Source organism: Phoxinus phoxinus (assembly GCF_949152265.1).
Source record: "Phoxinus phoxinus genome assembly, chromosome: 7".
In the NCBI taxonomy this organism is placed as follows: domain Eukaryota; kingdom Metazoa; phylum Chordata; class Actinopteri; order Cypriniformes; family Leuciscidae; genus Phoxinus; species Phoxinus phoxinus.
Window position 1 is genome coordinate 9,617,598 of NC_136882.1, and position 26,259 is coordinate 9,643,856.

The following is a 26,259-nucleotide window of genomic DNA, read 5'->3' on the forward strand; positions in this document are numbered from 1 at the left end:
ATATATATTTAGATGTGTTTTATATTATTTTTCTGCTTTTATGTCTGCTTCATTTTACAATAAGTCTTTAGAGTGCTCAAAGTTGACTTTATATACAAAAGCACAAATTTGGTTTCAATGCACAAATACATTACAAACACACACAAACCGTCAGAGGCCATCATGAGCATTATGATTATGAGAAATCAGGGTGTCTCTTCCATGTGGCGTGTGTGGTGTGTGTGGTGTTGGATTACACAGGCAGCTGTGAAAGCTGGTCTCCGTGTTAACCCAGAGCGTCTGCCGTGGCGCTGCCTGTCTCCAAGTGCCACACAGACAGTTGACTGGAAGTGACGGTCAGATTTGTGGACTCGCCTCGGCTCTCTGTGGGGAAGCGGGCAAGCTCAGGGGGGTGTCAGCAGACACAGAGAGGGAAGAGCTTTGGTGGAAATAGATTGTGAAGTGTTTGCAGAAGACCCCATGCCTTTCTGTGTCTCTTCTAGTTAGCATTGCAACCGCGGGAGGCTGACACAGACTAATTGAAAAACTCTAGATAGATAGATAGATAGATAGATAGATAGATAGATCTTAAATAATACATCTTTGGACATATTACTGTCTACATTGTCTGAAAAAAAGGGTAAAATATGGGTAAAACACCTGTGAAAAATCAACACCTGTAAAAAATCAACACAGAAAATTAATTTACTTTAATTTATTGTGCCCTATTTTTACAGACCTTTCTCAGAATGTATTTTGAATTATCCAGCAGTTAGTTCTGATCTTTTAATCTGATTGGACAAATATTGTTCCAAGAGTGCCAATAAAGCAATAAGCCCCAAGAAGCCATGGTTTACAGGGATTTCAGAAGAGCTAATGGGCATTGTTAGGCAGGACGCAGAGCGAGTTCAATTACTGATTATGATTGTCTGAACGTGGACAATAACTATCTGTTTATACTAAAAATCACTGGGATGTTTCATTGTTTGTATCATTCCGCTTTCCTGTATTCACAGTATTCCAGTTCAGAGTATATGAGCTCTTTGGAGTCATAGAATTTGTATTTTCTTGCTCAGAGTCCCAGTGAGAGTGAAGCGAACTGGCAGCAGAAGAAAAACAAAACAAAAAACCAGGAGTGGAATTGGTATATACATAATTATTTGCATGAGAAGGGGGAACTCACTCACATACTGTGTTCTAATCTGTGTTGCTTAGTGTCAAAAGTCGATTGTTTTGTATTTTCCTGGAACAGTTTTTGCTGGAAGAGAAACATATACAGACCCACCGATCCTTTACACAATGTATGCTGCCCTGCGTAGGGCACCAGCTACCACGGGGGGGGTACCATCTCGTCTGCTCGAGGGCACCAAACGCCGATTTTTACAGAGGGGAAAAAGCGATTTCCACACAGGGGGACTACCCCCACCCCCATTTCTCTCCTCTCTCACCCCAACAGCCATGCATAACCATGTAATCTTATAATGTAAGTCACCTTACAATGTCTACTTGTTCAGTACTGTTTTATTCAGTTATAGAAAAAGGAGTTGTAGTGATTAGCAATGTTATTCCTATAAGGCATATGTAAATAGGAGCAGTTTTGTATGTCTCTGTATTCTGTGGTTTTGATTGAAAGCTGTTGGTTTACTCTGCTGCCATGTTGGGCTTCTAACGGGACACAACTCTTTGTTTGTGCACTCAAGGAAAACTGACGAGAAAGAGAGAGAGAGAGAGAGAGAGAGAGAGAGAGAGAGTAACAATTTATTCGACATTTGAACACGGAGCATTATTTACAACACCACTGAATTTCCGAAAAAAATGTCGTACTCAGTTTATAAAGATTAAAATAAATAAAAAATTATATTTTTACCATATTTTAAAAAACTAACATGACATCTTGTCCTAACTTCTATCTTATTTCTTCTAGTAATATAAATGGCAACTTATTCTTGTCCCACAATAAAATTAATAACATGAAATTTTTTCTTTTGTTTTGGACTGTACAAATTTTTGCTTTGTAAAACAAATATTAATAGAATAAATAAAAAAATAGACTTAAGTCAAAAAGAGGGTTAAGTCAGTTACAATGCATACAACAATGAAATGTGGTCTCTTGTTCCAAACAAAAAGGACATTTGTCTCTTACAGTGAGGTCTAAAATAGATAATAAGGCATTTACAGAAATAGCTGTAAAATTCGCCATTGGAAATCATAAACATTTTTTGTAATGGTGGTTTGTTAATTGCTCTTCAAACAGGCTTAGTTTAATTTATATAATATTTTCCCCTCTACTGTACCAAAATCAATATGCTCATTAATTACCAAGTTTAACAGGGGGCCAACAGGACCCATCTATAGCAGGGGAAATTTCTATATTTGGGAAAAGATCTTTACTGTCAGGGATTACAATTCCTTCACCAAACTTTTCTAAAAGTGTCTTCTCCTCAAAAGTTCAAATCATTGTCAATTTATCAAGAAACTTCTTAGCAAAACGTATTGATCGAAGGTTATTCATTATAAAAAAAAATAATAAACGCTTCAGTGCGCCGACGCACTGGCAAAAGTTAACAGGTTAAAAGGGCAGCAACTCTGTAAATCATATCCTGATTTATAACAATCTGTTAGACCAGGAAAATATTGTCCAGAAACATTAGCTCCAAATACAAGTGGTTCTTCTAACAAACAATACAAAGAAGGTGCTATTCCATCCACTAATGTTTAAAAGGACCCCAAACCTTAAAGAAGTTTTGATAAAAAATAGGAATTCCAGTCAAATGCAATATTTATGATCCATTAAAAATAATGCTAAGGCCATTTCCATTTTATCAATTCTTCTCAAAATGCTCAATGCCAATGGTCTCCACACAAGAGAATAAGGTCCTATTAAAAGTTTCTGTAAATATTGGAGATGGTAAGTGGCTCTTCTGCTTGCGAGATTTACTAAGCCAATGATAATTGTTCCAAAAAAAGTTCAGTAGTTCTTTACATTTTTGCAATGAGTCCATTTGGAGTGTCTACACAAGCAGGTTTATGCCATAATGAAGATGCCACAAGATTATTTAAAGTCCGCGTGAACCGGAAGTTGCAAACGACTTTTCTCAAGTGTTGTGACGCATTTTCGAGTGAAAGGGAATATTGAACAGAGGGCAGGGTTTTACTTCAGCGCTCCTCCTCTCCATCTCTCGCCCACAGCAGAGTAACGGTTCGAGGGGAGTGGCTAAGCGTTTAAACAACCCAAGTTCTCATGCCTACGTCATTAGAAAAAAAGAACCATTCCAGACCCGGAAGTAACTTTTCAGACTTTGATTAAAGATAACTTCGGCAAACAATTTTTTTCCGTGTATTAACTTGCACGGATTAATTGTTCACCACAAGACTAGTAATATCCGCTAACAAAGTAAATAGGGTCAATTTTGATTTCATGCCGACTTTAAATTAAGAATACGAGGGAGTAACAATTTCCATTTTCCCAATCAACCTTTTATTTTCTCAATTAGACCTTCCCAATTTTTCTTTATGAAGTTTTCATTTCCCAGATAGAAACCAAGATATTTTAAACCTCCTCTTTTATAAATCAATTCTCCAGGTAAAGTGTGAAGATCTCCACTTCAATTTCCAACTGAAAGAACTTCACTTTTCCCACAAATGACTTTACCAGAGGAAATACATTTTAAATCATTAAAAAAAAATTCCTAACTTCTTCCCTTACAAAAACAACAACATCATGATCAGCATGGGGAAATATGTAAAGAGTCATTACAACCATGGAAAACCAGACCTTTTAAATGAATGTAAAACTTTTGAAGTAAAGGCTCTATGGCTAAGGAATACAGCACACCAGACACGGCACATCCCTGCCTAACTCCCCTCTGAACTTTGAACGGAGCACTTCAAACCACAATTTATCTAAAGAACACTCTCAATGTTACAGTACAAGCCTTAATAATTGATATAAAAGAAGGTCTGAAACCAAAAGCCTCTAAAGTATTCCATAAAAACAGATGTTCAACTCTATCGAAAGCTTTCTCTTGATCGAGAGAAATCAGACCAGAGGTAACTCCCAAGAGTTTATAAGCATCCAGAAGCATCTCTAATTAAAGCGATATTATCCAAAATAGACATGTTGGGAATACAATAAGACTGATCAGAATGAATCAACTGGCTTAAAACTTTACTAAGTCTTATGTCTAAAGATTTTTTGACAAAATTGCATATTCTGAACATATGAGTGAAGCGTGGCAATTGCTGATATACTGAAGATCAGGTTTTAGGTAACAGTGTGATGGCTGTTCTATTGCAGCTAAGTGGTAATAGTCCTCACTGTCAGAACTGTCTGCAGATCCTCTCCTATGAAGGGCCATAGAGTTTTATAGAACTCAACAGTCCGTCAATTCCTGGAGATTTACCATTCTCCATGCTCATCATGGCAGTATAAAGCTCTTGCAATGACAAAGTCTGTTGTAGTTCATTATCGAACTCTTCATCCAGCTTTGGCAGTCCTTCAAATAAATGATCAGCATCTGCACCCCATTCCATCAGATTGTTAAAGGTCTGAATAAAAATATACAGCACATCTACTGTACGTATATCAGCAGGCTCAGTGAATTCATTTCCAATTATACAAGAATTTTGAAGGAGCATCCATTTGGGCCACAGTTTGAAAATATGAGCGGACTAAAGCTCTTTGTGCTCTAACTCCCAACAGGTCTGCCAACATCACTTTTTATTCTTCAAGTCATCAATGCTTTTTTTTTTTTGTAGATGCTATTACATCCTGTAAAGCAAAGATTTCAGTTTCTAAAGTCTTCATTTGTTGGGCTATATCTCGAGTAATCAGTGTACTTCTCACATAAATCTTTTATTAAGAACTTTATCGCAATCCCACCATTGCTGTAAAGAAGCACAAAAATGTTTTTTGCTGCTTAAAAGTCCACCCATCCCAAGATTACATTGATACTGAACACTATACATTCTGTCAAGTCCTGCCATAGAGATAAATGTTAAGTACTATGAGCCCAAGTGTACTGCCTTACATCTTGATTCATACTTCTCCATATCACACAATTCATGAGTTTCAATATGTCATGTTTGGTTTTGGGTTTGTGTCATGTTCTTGTTCTCATGTCTCTTATTTTGTTAATAGTCATGTTTCCTGTTTGCCATGTGCTTCCCTTGTTTGTGCCCTATGTTGTCATTAGTTAATATATATATATATATATATATATATATATATAGCCCTTATTTTACCATTGTCCCTTGTCTAGTAATGTTCACTATAAACCTATGTTGGTGAGTGTTATTTTGTGTCAAGTCAAGCTTAGTCAAGTAAAAAAGTTTTTTTTTTTTTTTTTTTTACTTTTTGCTCACTTTTGATTAATGCAAATACAACTGCACTTGGGTTCTGCAAGCTCGCCCACAGTGGACTCTCATTACACAATCAGTTGTATGAGTGTTTTCTGAGAAGCAGCATGTGGTTCTCTATGATTTTTATCCAACTTATTATTAGCGGTACAGTTTAAATCTCCACCTATGAATAACAACTCTTCTAGATTAAAATATTTCAAGACAGCATCCACGTTATTAAATAAAATAACTCTTTCCAATCCCTTAGTAGGTGCATATAAATTCATCGACACCATTGGGGTTTTCTCAAATTTTACTTTAATCTTTAAAAACGACCACCAATTATTTCATCACCTTCAGAAGATAGAAAAATTTAAAAATTTAAAACAAGAGGATTTGTGGACAATCTGTCCATCCCAATATTTTCTCCAGTCTGTCTCATTTTTAAAATCACTGTGTTTCCTATAGAAACACAATACCAATTTGCTTTTGTCTAAACTCAAATAACATCATTATTTTATGAAGTTTAAATTTCCGATGTTAAAATTTGAGATATTTATTTTGGAAACAAGAACAATAAAATGAAAAAAACCTCCCCCCCTAAATTTTTTTTATAATAATAATAGTTTGTTGCCAGGTTTTCTAAGATGGTAAAACTCTACATCTTGAAAAGCTCCCTCTTTCATTAGATCCCTCAAATCATTGATGAATTGTTTACAATTAGGGAAAAACCCTCCAATCTAATGTCTTTAGCTTTATACAAGCAAATCAAGTTTTCATTTGACAGATTTGAACACTGAGACACGTCTCCCTGCTAGATGGGTCCTGTTGGCTCCCTTGAACGTCTGATCCCATATTCTCACTACGACCATCATCTTTCTTGACTTGTTTAATAGCCTTTTCACAGCTTTTTTTTCTTTCTTTTAACTGGGACTTCAAAAACAGATTCTGCTTCCTTCTCAAAATCGACATCATTGTCTTTCATCAGCATCAACCTGCTCATCGGACATCGAGACCGTGTAATTTTTGCTAGGCTTAGTAAAAGTCTCTGTGGAATGAGATTTATTTCGACCCGTGCTCAACGGCTTTGACCATAGATTTACCGGCAGTATCCGCGTCACCCGCGACCTCGGTCTGAGAAAGAGCAGAAACAACTTGTTTGTGCTCGCACCTGCACTGTCCATTTTATTAAGACAATCACAAACAGGATGTCTGATTTTACGACACCTAAAACATTTAATTGTAGTATTAGATGTTGCAAACACTGTGTAGGCTACTTGAAAACCAGATAGATCTTATCAATTATGTTTTTCAGCACCATGAAAACTTGTCTTCTAAACAAGAATAGATGCTTCACCAACAGTGACTTGCACATGAGAGGGATTTTCTTAATAGGTGAAACCAGTTTTCCATAACGAGATGACTCTTGCACCAGTACTTTGTCTTTAATAAAAGGAGGTACGTTGGACAGTATAACCTTTTTAGATGGGCTACTCAAAGGTCAAACAGGTACAAGTGAAAAAATTCAACACAACGCCGATTTGAACAGCGTCATTTGCCTTTTCAACAGAATAAAAATAAATAAAAAAATAGCACTGTTCATCCGCGATGCCGAGACAATATTATCATGTCCCACAATCTCTCCCACCGCTAAACAACGCTGTTCCACATGACTTCTAGACTCCACCTTCACTCCATTGCGGCGGGTTCAATTATTAAAACTCATTGTGTTTTGGTTCGTCATGCAGCACAACGTTGGTTGCAGACAAAAACACCTTCAAATGCTAAACAAATAAAAAATTCTACACATATATAACAAACATACACAAAAAAGATAGAAGATAGAACATTTTTAGCCAGAGAGAGAGAGAGAGAGAGAGAGAGTAAAGAGTATTAGTTGCAGAGCACTCATACGCACAACTCCATCAGTAATGTCGTAACAAAACAGACCGCACAAAAGCCTGTGGCTCCCCTGGTGCTGGTACTGAACCCCTGTGTTCCTGTTGTTGTGTGAAGCATGTATGTGTGTACTGGGATCTCTCCTGGAGGTTCAGTGTTTCAAGTCGCAGATTAGTTTGAACTGAGGGCTGCAGTCTCAGATAGACTTGACCGCTCGACTGAGCTTCTGAAGCCAGTGGCCCAAGTGGCCTTGGTAGGCTCTGTGATACCTTTAAAAAAAATGAATGAAGATTATTCCTCAAACCTTTAATGTCACTTGGTTAAGGTTGGGAACTGAGAAGCTGTTTTTCCTCAGAACTAGATCCATTTTCCAAAAAGATGAAAAGAACAACTGAATGATTCTGATATTCATGATGTTTTGTTCCATTAAACAGTTTTGAATGTGTCCACACGTGGCTTTTAAATTTGGGTGCTTTCTGATCAACTAGCCACAATTTGTGAGCTTGCAGTCAGAATTGTATGAGAGATAGGGTAACTGTAGTAAATAAATGTGAACGTGGTCTATGTAATTATTTTACGGGGTGCCAAGTAATTACACATTTTTATTATAAACAATTATTTGTAATAATTTTTTTTAATTATTGTCAAATACAACATGATAGCTGAAAGCATTTTACTGTTATCGTTTGACTTCTATGTTTTTGGGGGGCTTGGATAAATCATGCTTTGTACAGTAAACTATGAATATAAATCATATGTAGGTTTGATAATCAAATAAAATTGATAATGAAAATCACATTGTATGCATATTGATAAAAAATATCATGCTTCATAAAATAATTGTTCACCCAAAATACAGAACATGTAATACAGCACACATAAGTTGTCTGGAAACACTTTTGAGTGATGATGCATGCAAATTACTTTATCGCTTTTTTTTTAAGCCGATTCATTGTTGGAAAGAATTAATTTGGTAAAATGGATCAGTCTTCCCAGCCCTAATAGGATGAAACTTCTTGTCTTTGGCTGCATTAAACTGCCTCAGCAGTTTGGTGGTCCGACTGCACAGACATCTGCATTCTTGGCATATAGTTATCTTCTCCGAGCAGCAGGCCCTAAGAGACTAAATATATCACACAGTCTATTCACTGACACTCAAGCACACGCTCATTCCACAAGAGAGCTATTCAATCTTTTTGTACTCTTAAAGTTTGGAATAAATCTTGAAAACAGTGTGCATCTTTGGAATCTGCAATAGTTCCTTCTTATAGTTTACAATGAAAATATTTAGAGTGAAAAGAAACTATGTATATTAACCACAATTCTTAATTTCACTATATTTTATTATAATAAAAGAATACATTTGATAACAGACTAGAGACATTTAAGCTTAACATTTTGTAAGTGGTATTAAATATTATTGTAAATAAACTCTGTAACTATTACTTGCCAGGAGGATTTATTCTAATCGTTATAACAATATATTGAACACTGGTATCTTTTATATTGTTTTTATTTTCTGTTATATAAGAAACAAAAGTCACTGTGCTTTGTGACTGTACCTCAGGGACTCTCATGCTTTAGTGCTTCAATGTACAAGTGTTGGTGGGATGCAGCGAGTTTGATCACTTGTTTGACAGTGTCAGGAGGTTGAACAGAGTGAAAACACCTGAAAGATCTTCCCTTGAGATTCCTTGTGCTGCTGTAAACCTGTGCTGGGACTGTCAGGTCCAATCGCTAGTTAAACTGCTGAAGGGAAACACTAACCCACTTACTGTGTCAATCCCAGTCACTCTAATGTGGCACTAACACATAGATGAATTGATTTTCCTTCATCATCATGCAGTGTGTACGTTTGTGCACATGGGCTTGTGTGTGAAGCGTGTGTGCAATGCCGTTTGTCAGAGGTGGAAAGTAACAAATTACATTTACTCGCGTTACGTAATTTAGTCGGTTTTTTTGTGTACTTCTACTTTTTTAAGTAGATTTTAAAATCTGTAATTTTACTTTTACTTAAGTATTTTTTGATTGAAGTATTGTACTTCGCTACATTTGAAATCATATACGTTACTGAGTTAAAAAATATATATAATAATAATACAAAGGGGGGAAACAATTGTGCTCCGGAAACTACTGCAAGGGCGGCAGAACAAATGTGCAAAAGAAAACATATTTAGAAGTAGAAAAAACACGTGGTTGTCCTCAAGGATAGATATACAATTTAGATAGATAGATTTTATTTGTCCTCGAAAGGAAATTTGTTTCCACCATAGATGCGTACATAATACAAACACACATAGCACATTAAGAACATGACTATATAAATATATACAGAAAACAAGAGAGCATACCTGACGTATCAATGGCCGATTTCTTATGTATTTAGAGCCCGTATAGATACAGGAACAGAACTCTTGCTAAACTTGGCCTTTCTACACATCGGCATCCTATACCTGCGGCCAGAGGGCAGAAGAATAAAGTACTTGTGAAGTGGGTGTTCTGAGTCATTTAATAATTCAATTTGAAATAAATGTGGATGCAAAGCGGCTGCAAAAGGAGGAAACACATAGAACGGATAAACGAATGTCCCGTTTATATTTAGATGTAGAGGGAATCTCGTAATCCAGTCTTGCAAATTGAATTTACAATATTGGTCCTTGCACAGTCCAAACTTTTCAGATGCGTTTTTTTCGTATTCGTCATTCGGTGGCTATGAATTATCAAAACACCATTGAAAGTGCTTGCTACAGATGCTAAAAACACAGAAAATCGAAGCCGATCCAATTTTTTTAATGATGAACGAAAGTTTTGGAGGCCATGTGTAAACGTGATTGACACAACGTGAGGTCGTATTTATTTATTTATTTTGAACGTGCGGAAATTTAGAGCTGTGAAATCAAATCGCAAGAAAAACCATTGTCAAATACACTCTGGAACAGGTCTTCACTACAACCCGTCAAAATAAAAGTTTGGTTTTACTAGGAGAAATTATGAAAGAAAAAGGCTACATTACTATTGTAGCCCTACAATAGAAAGCAATCCTCAGAATAATAATAACAACAATAATAATAATATGACAATTTATTTAAATATTATTTAAGGAATATTTTTTTGTCTATGATTTAATTTGGTAAATCTGTTTTGCAGCACTTCCCCAACATTTTCATTTGATGCAACGTCGCGGTTAAAAAGGTAACTCAGTAACCTTTACTCTGAGTACATTTTAAATGAGCTACTTTTTACTTTTACTTTAATGGATTTTTAGACCTGAAATTTGATGGTAATTTAAGTAAAATTTAATTGAAGTAATAGTACTTTTACTTGAGTGGAATATTTTAGTACTCTCTCCACCTCCGCCATTTGTTCAAAGCAGTTGAAGAGAACCATGGTCAGATGTGCTAACATTTGTCTGGTGATGACTAGATTTCTACATAAAATAAAGTTTTTCTAGCTATTGAAATTAAACTTGGTATTCCATCATCACAACCAGTGGTTAAATTGGGCCGGGGCTCAGCCTCGGCACATAAAAGTGGGTATGCCCTATGCGGCGCATAGGGGCGCTGCACCATGGGGGCGGGGCGCCAAAGCGATGTTAAAAAAATAAGTATTTTCTATATGTAGCTGCTGTTGTGCATTTGTAAATCATTTCTGCATTTCCTCACTGTTATATAACATTTTAGAGGACTAATACAGTATGCGCCCTCATAAGATTCCATCATAGAATTTTGACATAGAAGGGTCCCCTCTAATAATATCGCGAGCGGGCGGGGGCGCCGTGAGCGCTGAGCGAGCAGGTAAGTGAGTTGTCGTTGAAAAAGATGGATTAAGCAAAAAATCTGTCGGGGGCTAAAATAGAAAAAAGAAAGAGGGAAAAGGATGCGGCATGTAAATTGATGCGACAGCAGCTAAATAAGTGGATGGTGAAAGGCAACAGGTAGGATTCAAAGTGTGACGTCCAGGCATATAGGCTATGCCATCAGGACTACCGGGAGATTCCCGGTGGGCCGGCGTGCTTTTTGGGCCGATATATCTCATACTTTTTTTTTTTATAAAACTCGTACATCGGCGGCCCATTCGTTTTGTTTTGTTTTGCTTAATCGGCGGCGCTGGGTTAGTGCTGGTGTAATGCATTGGTCAAACAAGTCAGCGTTAGGTTTTTTTTCTGACACCGCATGAAACACATAGATCAGCGGCCCATTGGTTATTTTCTTGATTGACAGTGGGATGGCCCAATCACATCTTTAATGTGAAGTAGAAAAACGTGTAATCAAGTGATGACTGATTAACAGTAATGTAAATGCTAAATGATTGATACTACAACAATGCAAAGTATATGCTCTTAACCTTGCAGTTTTTTACATATCATGTAAGACTCAATTTCTTCATTTCTTCGCACAAAACTCTGCAGAAAGTGCTATTTAATGGTTTATAAAAAAAAAAAAAAAAGAATCCCCACATAATAAATCCCGATTTAACCCCTGATCGCAACCATGACCTACTGGTCATGAAACAATTTGTGTACAGTTTCACCTAAAACAGTTGTCTGGAGTTGTCCCACTGCACATTTTAGATGTCTAATCAAATACACCTGATTCAACTCATGAGCCCGTTAGTAAAGACTCCAAGATCTCAAATGAATGGGTCAGATAATGCCTTCTAGTGACTGTGCGATTTCGGCAAACCTATGAGATCATTACAAATCACACTGTACGACATGAATCTAATAACCTTGGGTACAACATGTATGTAGATTGTATGATGATGACACCTATTGGATCTTAGGCTATGACGCAAATTAGTATAGAAGTATAAAACATCATTAGTATGTGCTAGTGGTGAAAAAATTCAGTAAGATGTATCACACTTTGGCAATTGTCATTTTTATGTGCACTGAAAAAAGAGGAGGAAGCGAAAGAGGAGAATATGGATGTGGTCATGGCTTGAGGTAAGTAGTTCACGCTTTAGCGCCATGTCTTGTTGATCAATACGCCATTTCATGTTGCATTTTTATTGGCTAGTAGACGTATGGTCGTAGCTGCAAACACACTTTGAGATGATCATGCAAAATTTCTGACACTTTTAGTGACACTTTCTGACACTTTTAGTGACAGAAATCGCCACAATTGGTCATCTTTCATCTGGGACAGCCCAGAATCGTACAATGAGTACCGGACATAAGAGAGACATCAGAAATGTGCAGTGTTGGAGGTACTCCAGTACCAGTTATTGGGAATATCTTAGGTCACTGACCTAAGATATTGAGAATTTTAATCATAGAAATAAAAAAAATTATGTAACTTGATCTGCCTTAAGCCTAGTCTCTTTTTTCACATGGTCATGCAAGTAACAATGACACTCTTTTTGCTATGGCTGGACATAATACCTGTCCGTCATTTGGAATCACACTGAAAACATACTTTTTCTAATTCCTTGTACAGCAGTAATTTGAAATTTGCTAAATGTGGCTTAAATCATCTTCCGAACATGCTGGCAAAACAACAAACCTTTTTGATATTCCAAACTGTTGTGTGAATAGTGGCAGGACGCCAAAAACATTTTAAGGCTGTATCTCAGCAATGATTTGGCATGTTAACGTGTAACCTAAAATGTGTCAATGTAATCTCCTTTGTTCAAATCAAACCCCTATGAGAAAACACGACAAATAATCTAATCATAGTCAGGGCTCTATTCGGTGTGGTCAAAACTTAATTTCCTTAATTAGCAACATACTTTTATTTGATTAAGATTTTAGTAGATATTAAAGGAGTCAGCTTTTAGACAACTGCCACACATGACTAGGTTTTTTCTTTTCATGGTGTCTGATCCAAGCACAGTGAGTACAGTGTGTGTCAGTTCAGTGTTTAAAGAACAGAAGGGCCCTCGAGTGACAAAACTGGTTTAAAGGAAGTTAAACTGAAAGCAGATGCCTCTGGGGATGAATACCAATGTCTCTTTCTTTCTTTCTTTCTTTCTTTCTTTCTTTCTTTCTTTCTTTCTTTCTTTCTTAAACATAATACTATAACGCTTTATGTCATCTGACATATAGTATTATACTTATATCAATTAGAACCTCAATTAGGGTTGTAGGTTTAAGCAGTTTGAACTGATGAATTTACAGTAAATGGCACTAATAAAACAGTAATGAAACCAAAAAACAGCAATGAACAGCTGTAGGCTATTTAACTAAATATATGGGCAATATCACATAAGCGGGAGTGCTACACACAGCATGGCTGTGATTCGGCCGCAGGCACAAAGCCATAGGCCTTATATTATAGGCATTATATCTCATGTTTAACCACCACAGAGACATCAAAGCCAGGGGGAAATGTCAGAAGGACAGGGTTTGAGAGCGCTGACTGGCCGGTGATCAACCTTCAAATAGGTGCTATGTTTATAAATAAAATGTAGATGTGAGGTTTAAACAATACAATTCTCACCTGAAAAACTACATTCCATGACACAACAACAGTATTCTGAAAACGTTTGTAGGTTTTCTCTTCCCGCATTGCCTCTCATTGAGAGAAATGCTGCCTGTCTACATCTGGCAGAGACACGCGGAGTGATGCAAACGGTGAACAGTCTCACTGCTAATACTGGTGATTAGCACTGTTGGAAGGCTTCTCAGCTAATCTCATTAGAGGACCAGAACTAGCTATTACACAGAACCCCTTAAAAGGACATGGTGGTGGAAAAAAATAAGAGATGGGAGGAATAATAAGTCAATGCTTTTACGTTCTCTCGCAAATGTTCTGCGTTCCCCAGAGAAACTTTGCATTCGCTGGCAAAGATATCATTGCGAGCGAACGCAAAGTTTTTCTGGGGAACGCAAAACATTTTCAACAATTGCATCATATTTTTTTCCTTCACCATGTTCCTTTAGGGGTTATGTTGTATATGCATTTTTATAGTTTTTATAATTAATAGTATAATATTGTTTTGTATATGACTACATGAATCATAAAGAGGGGAAATATTATGTGAACACTTTTGGTTCCTCAGCTTCCTTGGCTGTCAAGTCAAGTCAAGTCACCTTTATTTATATAGCGCTTTTTACAATACAGATTGTATTAAAGCAGCTTCACAGTGATAACATGAAAATAATACAAAAAACAATTTCATCATCGTCCACCTTTAAGGCAGATCTATAATATTGTTGAATTTTAAATGTCCCCAAAATGTTAGGGTAAGTGTACAGTATAGTCTGAAAAAAAAAAATTGATTTATTACATAACTATTCTTGAAAAGCTTGAAATGAAACATTCTTGAAAAGAAATGGTCACTCTAAAAAATGCTGGGTTGTTTTAACCCAATTTTGGGTCAAATATGGACAAACCCAGCCATTGGGTTACATTTTTTTTTAATTGCATTTTTGATCCAATGTTTGGGTTTGTCCATATTCAACCCCAAATTGGGTTAAAACAACCCAGCATTTTTTAGAGTGTAGTCTTTTTAGTTAGTTACTCAACATTTTTCTTTCTTTCTTTCTTTCTTTCTTTCTTTCTTTCTTTCTTTCTTTCTTTCTTTTTTTTTCCTTCCTTACTTCCTTCCTTTCTTCCTTTTATTCCACTTTGCGAGGTTCTAACCCTGCATTTAAAGCAGAATGCCAGTCAAAAGCCCAGTGAATGACTCAAAAGAACTATCAGCCAGTGAGAGATAATGTGAGAGCTCACTAATGGGCACCCAACAGCACACAGGCTCATTTTTCACATTGTGTCATACGTAAGGTTGGATTACAAGTAATGGCGGCCGCCAGCCCAGATCCCCCATGCCATTATTGCTCTGGAATGTCTGCATTTATTTATGTTGACTGGTCTAGCCAGAGAGTTGACAGTCTCACAGGCTTCAGATCAGTCACGGCAATGATGTTGCTGTGGCTTTGACAGGTCTCATGTACTTCTTTATTCTCGCAGGCACGTTAGCCCGCACAGCTAACGCTGCATCATATCAAATGGAGCGATCTGACATGATCACAGATCTGGCACCTTGCGGATGTGGCCCAGTCTGTCTTTTGTAATCGTCTGACAGATATAAGCTGGGAAATAAGAGGGTTTTGGATGTTTCATGAATTAAAAATTTGTGTCAGTCAAAGCTAAGTGGCTGTTTTCTTTATAGCAGTGTGGGGGGTTGTAGACTCAGACAGCATTAGTTAAAGTTATTGTAAAGGCACATTTATTTGTGGAAATGGCTTTTTAATTTTGTCCAGTTAATGGAAAAAAATGCTACACACATATTATATTACAAGACACATTTCTCAAACAGACATAAATCCACATATATAGAGAAAGACGCTACTGGCTCTAGGACTGGTTGGTGATGGATTAGTCTCATATAATCATGCATCCGTGCTTTAAACTTCATAACTCAGAATTTAACTTTAAGAAACTACAAAGTGTTTTGGAGAAGCTCATTTGGAACAGCAATTCGACAAGCTACTGTAGCTCATAATTTAAACTACTTGGTTTAATAAATCTATAACAAATAATTACAACAAATACGTCGTAAAACCTCATAATACAGAATATAATTGTTTTGCTACAAAGTGATGGTTTAAAATTGGTGAGAAAATGTATTCTTAATTCATGTTTACAATGAAAGTTTGTCTTTAAAAAAAACTAATTTCTATTGGTTGATAGTCACATGCATAATAAAGACATGTTAATATGTTTTCCCATGTTTATGTGCATGTGTAAAAGTGCATGTGTGGTGGGACTTTAAAGGCAGAAGACGGGATAGGGAAACACACACATTTCCTTATTAGGTGTTAAAGTCAAAGCCGGCATCCAAGACCCCCTGGCAGGCAGAGCCCCTTAGATTAAGACATATATTGGATCCATGATAGAGGGCAGAAAGTTCATTTTTGAAAATAAAACAGAATATTATTCATATTCCTTTTAAAATTCAGATTGCCAGCTGACCTCTGTCTTGACAGCAGTGTATTACATTTGCAGAGCTGCACGATCCCCTCCAGCAGGCATGCATACTCTCTCTCTCTCTCTCTCTCTCTCTCTCTCTCTCTCTCTCTCTCTCTCTCTCTCTCTCTCTCTCTCTCTTCTCTCTTTCTATCCTTTCTATTTGTAATAATAAATAATTGATTTTATAATCAAGTTATTTAAATAAGATACAGAATTATATCGTTTTATTTTCCATAGTTTTATAACAGTCTGTATGAAGACTTCTCCACACTCAAATTTTCTACACAATTATTATAGAAATGTGAGTACTCTTAAGATAAACATGTCCCACAATCAGAGCCTTCTCGTTTCTATGAAAATATGCTCTGTTCAGTTCCCTATAGTGCATACTAGATAGGTGATTTTCATATATATTAAAACGGCTGCCCTCTGTGGCATATGGAGTTGAGCAAACGGCTAAGGCCTTGGCTTTACCAGAACTTATGTTTCTCTTACGTCTTATTGCTCCTCTGGGTTTTCGAACCCTTCAAATAATAATAATATTAAAAAAACATGAATAATCTCACATTTACATGAATACTGCTTTTTCTGCATTTCACTAACTTTGTATACTAAAGCACTAAAGCAAATAGGATATATTTTGCTGTTTAGTGTTTAGGAAAAATTCATAAAAAATGGAAATTCTATAATTATTTAGGGGAGACTGGAGTGATGTAACACAGGATGAGTTAAACCAATTATAAATACCTACTGGGTATCATGAAAAAAAGCTTAAATAAATATTTTTTGCCTTAAAATGAATAACACCCAGTGCAAGCTATTAGCAATTGGTTGAGATACAAAAGTATTAAAATAATAATAGTATTAAAATAATTTTGATCTACTAATTTTTTATCAATAATATATGTGCATGTACAAAAATCACACAAAACTTAAACTGATTATCCTGTTTTATATTTGTGTTATATCCCACTCCACCAGAAATGCGGTAAGTTGTATCAACCACACTTATACTTGACGCAAATTTACATTTAGCGATAATATATATATATATATATATAATTATAGAATTATGTGCATTTATATTTTGTGACGTACTGTATATTGAGACATAAGGCACAAATAAATAAATAATAATAAATAAAAAAAAATTAAAAGCAAAGGTGTTACAACACCCCCCTGTCATTGTAAATCCTTATTTAAAAAAATAAAAATAAAAAAAAAGGATTTTTTTTTTTTTTGGAAGAATCTAATGTATAACTTTTCAATATAATGTCCATAGGCTATCTGTATGTAATCTAAAGATAAAAAAAATAAAAAAAAATAAACTTCATGCATTCTGTAGAAGAACATTCGGTAACTGCATGCTATTAATCATTAATTAAACATTAGTAAACTGTTAATTCATAATTTATAAACCACAGACATTAATAAGCAGTTTATAAATACAGCTATAAATGCTTTATTGATTTAAAAGCATATCTATAATGTGTTTAATAATTGTATTGTCATACTTTATTAATGATCAATTTATATTTCCAAATGAAGTATAGCATTATTTACAAACCAGTTGGGAGTTGTCATTGATTCGTAAGATCACTTAGAAAGTGTAAGTAAATGTAGTAAATTCAGGTAGTTATAAAGCATTTAGTAGTGGTCAGTTAACTATTTTGTGAGCTCATCTAAATGACTATGTATGCCTTGTAAAGCATTTACAAAGGAGATTTAAATGCTCATTTATCTTCTAAACAGAAAAAGGAAACAAACACAACACAGTGATACAGAACATATAAATATATAACTGAGCCTTTAAATCTCCTTTGTAAATGCTTTACCAGGCATAAATAGTCCTCACTTTAGATGAGCTCACAAAAATAGTTAACTAACAACTACTAAATGCTTTATAACTACCTGAATTAACCCTGAATTACAGTAGAAATACATGTTAATAAAGCATTTATTAACACACTAAGTAACTATTACTATATGTCTGAATAATAAGATGTATGAATGTACATTTAAATAGTTTATTAGTAATTTACTTACACTTTATAAGTGATCTTATGAACCACTGACAACTCCTAAATAACTGGTGTGTAAATAATTCAATACTTCATTTAGAAATTATAAATTGATCATTAATAAAGTATGAAAATACAATTATTAAACACATTATAGATATGCTTTTAAATCAAGAATAAAGCATTTATAGCTGTATTTATACACTGCTTATTCATTATATTAATGCTTTATAAATGACGAATTAACTGTTTACCAATGCTTAACTAATGATTAATAGCGTGCAGTTATTATAAAGTGTTACCGAACATTGTTTTGGTTGTGCTTCGGCTCTGCGTGACTGTACGGATAAATATGACCCTCCACAATAGATAATGCTCTTTGTTAGAGAAGTGACATATGGCAATTTATCTGTTCATTAAAATACCTTACTCGTATAAGTAATCGGCATCTCCACATCGCTTTTACAATATTTCACATCCCTCAGTTCTCGCCATCTCCGAAAAGCCAAGTCAATGTCGATTGTCATTTAATCAATTCTCTTTTTGCCAACAGACTTTCCTTTGTTCTGTGTTTTTTAAAACAGGTCATTCCCCAGAGGTTTGAGATTTAGCGTGCTTCATGTCAGCCTTTCTCACTTGTTGTGACAATTAACCTATGCCACTCCCACACCAGACACGTGCACTGTAAAAAACACAACTTGAAAAAGTTGAATTGACTGATTTTGTTGTGTTGGTTCAGCAAACATCCACACACTGTAAAAAACACGAAAAGGGTGATGAGCATTTCCTTGAGTTGGGCAGTTTGACTCTTGGCATTTTATGTGAGTTTGTGATCTTTGTAACAGTGTTTAACAAAACACATAATTTGTTGTAAAGAAAGCCATGAACAAAAATTATCAGCTGATCTAGAGAACAGCATCATAAAGGGGAATAGTTCACTATTCTTATTCCTGAAAAGTTATTATTTGTGAATAATATATTATTTAAATCTTTAATGCAACAAATCAGATATTCTGAATTTAGATTTTTAACTACATTGTGGGATTTTTTTTTAGAAACACACACACACAGACATCAAGAATCAGCATATGAATCTTAACAATGGTGACATGCTTCATGCCACAATGCATGCTGGGAGACATGATTTTAATACTATGGTGGCTCCCAGCATGCATTGCGGCATGAAGCATGTCACCATTGTTGAGATTCATATGCTGATTCTTGATGTCTGTGTGTGTGTCAAAATATTTTTTCCCTTATGACGTTTTTTAAAATCAGAATTCAGAATGTCTGATCTGCTGCAAGAAAGTTTTGCTGGTAAAATATTAATAAAAAATAATAAATTTTGGTCAGAAATCATATTAGTATTTATTTTAGTTTATGAGGCTGAAATCTTGATAATCTTGGTTTCTCTTTTCTCAGCAACAAATTATGTGTTTGCTAAACACTGTTACAATGACCACAAACTCACAAGAAAATTCAAGAGTCAAACTGCCCAACCAAAGGAAACGCTCATCACCAAAATGGTGATGACCAAATTATTTCCAATAGACAAAACATGTTGAATTGGCTCAACTACAATGGATTTGTTACAGAATAGTTGCACCTCTCCAGAAAACAAATTATGTCAAGTTGACTCAACTAAACGTTTTGTGTGTCACAGACAACTTATTATTTCAGTTCGTATAACTGTTATTTACAAAAGTTGAGTCAACAAGAAAAAGCTTGGGGAAAGATTTTTTTTGTTGTTCAAGCTTAATTTTTTTTACAGTGTGTCAACGTATAGCCAGAGCAACTTTTCTCTATTAACGGATATGACGAGACACGCTCAGGCGAGTGACGTATTCCCCATGAAAACCATCACAGAAGGTAAAATATAAACAGTTATAATAGCCTTACCATAGTGAATCAGGTAAAGAAAAATACATGTTTTAGATTGATCATGTATTAGCTTAAATGTGGTTAATTCTGAACAGAAAAAAAGCTACATAATGAAATTGGTTATTTAAGCTCAAAAAGCATCAAAGTGTCTTTGAAAGTATGACATGTATGCTGTATTCCTGTGGCAGTTCTGTGTGAGGAAAAATAACTCCACTGCCTCTTAAATCAGACTGTATGAAAGCCGTAACACTACTTAAAGCCCTTATATGTAATGCATTATAAAGGAATTTAAAATGTACATTATATTACAATATATTTGAAGACAGTTAAAGGTCACACTTTATTTTAAAGTGTCATTGTTACAGTGTAATTATACATGTAAGTACTGAGGAATATTAATTAACTACATGTATATAGGGTTAGGGTTGGATTAGGATTTGGTTGAGAGTTAGTTACATGTAATTATGCATAATTTATTGTTATTACTATTTTAAGTACATGTAACATATGTAACAAGGACACTGTAAAATAAAGCGTTACCCAGTTACATACGTATTACCAACATATTATTATGTAAGCGTTATGTTAATGTTAATTTGCAAGTAAACAAACTCATTCTCTCAAATGGCTTCGGTATGCGGAGCATTCGCAGCTTATAGACTGCACGCCACTGCCATACAATGCATTACAAGGCATAATGCATTACAAATACTTTTATAATGCAATATACATAAAGGCTTTACGTAAAGTGTTACCATGAACTCTATTGCGTATGTTGGAAGTCAGTGACAATTAAAGATCTTTGTATCTCACGTGTTTCATTGACATCGACACCAGCATATCCAACGCTATCTCATGACCAATTCGTACAAATTAAAATGTGGCTAATTCATACGAATTCATACGACCTCACTCGTACGAATTCGTACGATTTTTTTACACCCACGTGATGTGTAGGTTTAGGGGCGGGGTCAGGGGTAGGCCATTCGTATGAATTCATACGAATTTGGCAACTTGTAAAATATGTACGATTTAGCAAATATCTTACAAATTCCTATGAGTGAGGTCGTATGAATTGGCACGAATTAGCCACCTCGTAAAATTCGTACGAATTGCCGTGAGATCGGGTTGGCATATCTGCCGTGTGGTAGAGGCCCAGAATTTGTCTGTACGACTTCGGAAGACTTTAAATACACCACACAAGTCATATAGACTGCTTTTATTGACACTTTTTAAGAGCTTCAAGTAATAGTTCACCCAAAAAGGAAAATCATTTACTTAACCTCAAGTTGTTCCAAACCAGTGTTGTTTTTGGCAGCCCTTTTAGTTTTAGTCTTAGTCTTTTTGACGAAAATGCTTTTTAGTTTTACTCACATTTTAGTCACTTATAAACTTGATAGTTTTAGTCAAGTTTTAGTCGACGAAAACGCAAAAAGGTTTTAGTCAATTTTAGTAAAATAAAAGAAGAAAAAAGTAGTCTTTAACAAATTAATTTAGGTTAAAAAGTATTGGAAATGGGCTTAGGTTTGACAGGTTGCAGCAAGTGTTGCAATTCATAAAACATCAGTTAACCTTAAAACCTTTGCATAATAAACTAGACTTTCTGAATAATTCGATTGCTTGGGTGCTGCTTACATGCGCTTTGTGAGGCACACACGCACACTAGCACACACGCGCAAGGTCTCTCGCTCCCTTTCTCTGCTGTGCGCGCGCTACACATGCGCGCTCTTGCTCGCTCGATCAAGATTGCGGGACATTTTAACTAATTTGCGGGCAATTCTGAAATTATCGTACATTATGGGATTTTTTTTCTTTATTGATCGTACATCGTACAGAGGTCAAAATGATCGTATTTATAGGCAGAAATCACATGCATTGTGAACGTCAGATTTATAATCATTTTCGTTCCATCTCGTCTCGTCAACAAAAACTAGAAAACGTCTCGTCATGTTTTAGTCACCTTGGAGCCATTTTTAGCTAGTCATCGTAACGTTATCGTCCTAAAAAAAAGGTGCGTCAACGAAATAATTGCGTTATCGTCATCGTTGACGAAAACAACATTATTCAAACCTGTATGAATGTCTTCTGCTGAACACAAAATAACATATTTTGAAGAATGTCGGTAACTAAACAGTTGATGGACCCCCAATCAACACACCCCTCGATCAACACACATAATGGAAGTCAATGTGGAAAGTGTTGGAACGACATGAGGGTGAATAATAACACAATTAAAATTTTGGGGTGAACTACTACTGCCTGAAAAACAGAGACGGAAAAAAAATTTACCCTCTAAAATTGACAACAAACATCTTTTTATGTGTATTTGATGCTAAGCTCAAGGTATTTAGTGTCATGTTATGACATTATACCGTGCAATAGACTAATTAAAGAAAAAATAAAACAAATGCAGGCACACACTGTAATTCTTTCTGAATATTTTCTTAAGACACACACAAACACAGTAATAATCCTTTACTCTGTCCTTCCCAGCAAATCTGCGACCCTTAATTGGTCTGTGCTTCTCCAACATGCTTGTAATGAAGTACGCTGCCCATGGCTCTCTGTGTGTCTGCTGGCAGTGCCCAATTTACAGAAGTGGGATGGTGTGATAAGCGGCGGAGAAGCGTCGGTGTGCAGGCGAGGGCCATGAATCACAGCATGCCAGCCTTGAGCCGGGTATAATTGAGTCCAACATCTCCCAGCTCTTTCACCATAATTAATGATAATCTGTAACAGAGGAATCTCAGATTCCAGTTCACAGAGCTATTTAATTAGGCTCCTGTAATGAAAGTACAGCCACTACACAGAAGAATATGGCTGCCGCACTGTGCTATGATTAATGGATTGTGCTGGGGAACACAAAAAGTGCTGCACGCTTAACTCCACCAGATACCCCTCTCTCTCTCTCTCTCTCTCTCTCTCTCTCTCTCTCTCTCTCTCTCTCTCTCTCTCTCTCTCTCTCTCTCTCTCTCTCTCTCTCTCTCTCTCTCTCTCTCTCACACATACACACAGTCGTTTACCAAAACATTAATTCAGCCACAAGCTCACTTCATTTTAGGCTTTACTTTTCAGCTTATATTCAATCTATCTTTAAAAAGAGATTTTGTTTCTTCTGTATTTTTCAGTATTTTAGTTATTGATTTAAGGGGTGTAACTGTACACAGAAGTCACGTTTTTGGGGTTACGGTTCGATACGAGTTCACTAAATTTACATGTCCAGCAAACCGCACAAGCGCTGTAAAAATCCAACGACTGTTTTTAAACTTATTCGTTTAATTAACGTGTTGTGCGTAGCCTACGCTGTCATTTTCTCTGTGCATGAGAGTTCATTAACATGCGACGACAATGGTGGATGCACAAAGTTCAATATTACACTGTTTCAAGAAATCACAGAAAGATGTGCGAGAAGGAGAAGAAGAGCCTACTTCACCTTTTCACAAGGAGACAGCGAGTGAAGAGGCTTCCCGTTTCCAGGACACGCATATTTCATCACTGGACTATAGCGAGGCGTCCACGACACAAATCGGCACAATGCCAAATGATTTTGTCTCATTATATCAGCGGAAACTACTTAAATAACTCCATTTATGGTCATTAAGATAAGAGTAATGATTAAATTATAAAAAAAAGGTAATCATTCGAAGGCGTAAAGTTTTTTATTTAATTTGTGTACACTCACAATAAAAACAAATAATTGTGCTTTTGTCAAATAGACATCTAGCCTTTATTATATGATATGGTTGCATAGATCGTCTCTTCTTCTTCTGCTCTTTATCCTGTTGTTGCAGTTAGCAAACAGTGTTGCATTACCGCACGCGCCCCCTTCTGGATTGGAGTGTGGATCGCCTGTGAATGACTGTATTCGTCGTCTGACTGTATGCATCAAAACGTGACGGAATACATGTAATTTACTTATATATACCGTATCACTTCCTCCTTGTTACATGAATAATGTACACATTAGTGCCCTGCTACTTATTTTTAAAACATAAAAATAGAACAGTTTATGTAATATTTAGTTTGACAACTTTACAATGTGTGACAAGCAACCTTTTCTGAATTTCTGAACATTTTATTGATCATTTAATGAAGGAAAGAACTTCTTTCTTTTTTTTACCAGGAAAATGCCGATGCAGTTTGGTATGATGGTAAATATAAGCAATACATGTACTATGTGACAAAACCAAACGATTTGTATTTCAATAGTCATTGAAAAGTCAATTGTGGAAGCTCTTGACACGATAACACAGATCAAGAACTGTTAATCAGTTCTCTAATACAGCCTGTGAAACTCAGTCACCCCGTCATTAGTCTAATTATATGGCTCAGAGGACCATCCAATGGGCTCTTCAGTGCAACAGACATCAGACATTATTCCAAAATTTGACTTGTTGATATGTAGCTTGGCATTAGTGAACAATATCATGCACTGTTAGGCAGATTAACTACCTGACCAAAGACATTCATACATTGTCCTACAAAAACATAATGTATAATTTAGTCTTTTTAAGAACGCATGCTTCTGCTACCTTTAATAAGCAGTAAATCTGTTCTTGCAGCAATGCATATTAACAGCAGTGATTTTTTTTTTGTGTGTGTGAAAGTGTAGCAATGGGACTTTACTTCCCCAACAAATTCACTCATACAGCTGAATTAATTTTTAAAAGGTAACACTGCCACATCTAAACAAAATGATGTTTTTGACCTAATATCATTGAGTCATACAACTTTATAAGAGAGAGGAAAGTGCATGTTGCATTACAGAATGCCTCACAGGCATAAATGTGTTTGTATTTCAGTAGCGTGGCAGGTTTTGTGTTCCACGGTGAGTCTATTTCACACGGCTGGTTCCTGCCTTTGAGTTCTTTCAGAGATGACTTTCAAGCACTCTTTGGAAATGCACGAATGATGGATTTGGGGCTGTGTCACAACCAAATAAGCTGTTGAGCTATAGTAAATGGGTTTCTGTTTTCCGTAAAGTAGATGACATTGTACAGTATGTAAGTCCAGACTGTATTAAAGGGTCGTCATGCTGATGTTCAGGCAATACACACGCCGTGCGTGATTACCGCAGCCCACAATTTATTCTTCGGGGACCGAATGATAAATGTCCCCACAGAAAAACAAAAGTTACATGTTCTCGCCAAAAATGTTCTTTTTTTTTTTCTTTCTAAATCTACAATATAAAGTGCAATCTCGCAACGTGTCGAAGCATTGTAAGGTACGAAACGGCACTGACTTTTGCTGCTTTGACAGGCTGAAAATTCTCCTCAAAAGTGAGGCGAAAATGGGAAGTACAGCAGAGCAAAGCAAGATCTATGCAAACATGGTGCGTTTCCGCAAGCCCCATAAATCTATGACAAAACTCCCGTTAAATGAGGGCAAATAAAGAGAGAGTATTCATGTGAAAGAAAAGCCTGTCGCGGGGCCCTCAGTGAGCAGAAATCTTGTTTAGTTCTTTAATTCTCCACTTTCTGACCTGAATCTGGCTGTCGCTGCACATGAAAGAAATTACAGCGGCCTCCGTCAGCTTGCCTGCCGTCCTCTTGCTCGGCAGCATTTGTCATTGCCAAAACAGGAGAGTTTAATTAAGTGTTGTGGGCAGTCTAGTGAGAAACACACTTTAAATTAAACCACTGATGCCGCCATTGGTTCTTTTACCTTCCTGGCAATCAGCGGGGGTTTAACAGCATAAATTCAGCCGCCCCTCTCTTTTTCTCTCTCCTCCCTTGAGGAGGGGTTAGAGAGAGACTCATTGCACCTATTGCGATTCATAAACGGCACCCCCCACCCCCACCCACCAACCATTACCCCTTTCCCCTCTCCTAACAGAGTATTCCAAGATAACACACTTATGGACGTGATAATTAATATTCCTCCCTCTGCTAAACATTTTGTTTACTGGGTGCGAGTTCCAGGCTGCTGTCATTAGGGTTCAGGCACTACGCTCTGTCGTCTGTGAGACAGAATAGATTTACATGGCAAATTATTTTCTGAAGCATTGCGTAACTGTTGGTGCAAAGGAATGAATTGATTTAATACCTCAATAATTACAGATTGTTTCAAGTTGGTAAGCGTTTTGATTCCTGTGAAGCATTTCTGTTTTCTTTTGGAGAATGTAATTTAAGACATCAGTGCAGTTCTATAAAATTCATTTAGAGGTGTTACATGCGCTGAATATATGATGTGTCGATGAAGCTGAATGGATTGTGTAATAAGGA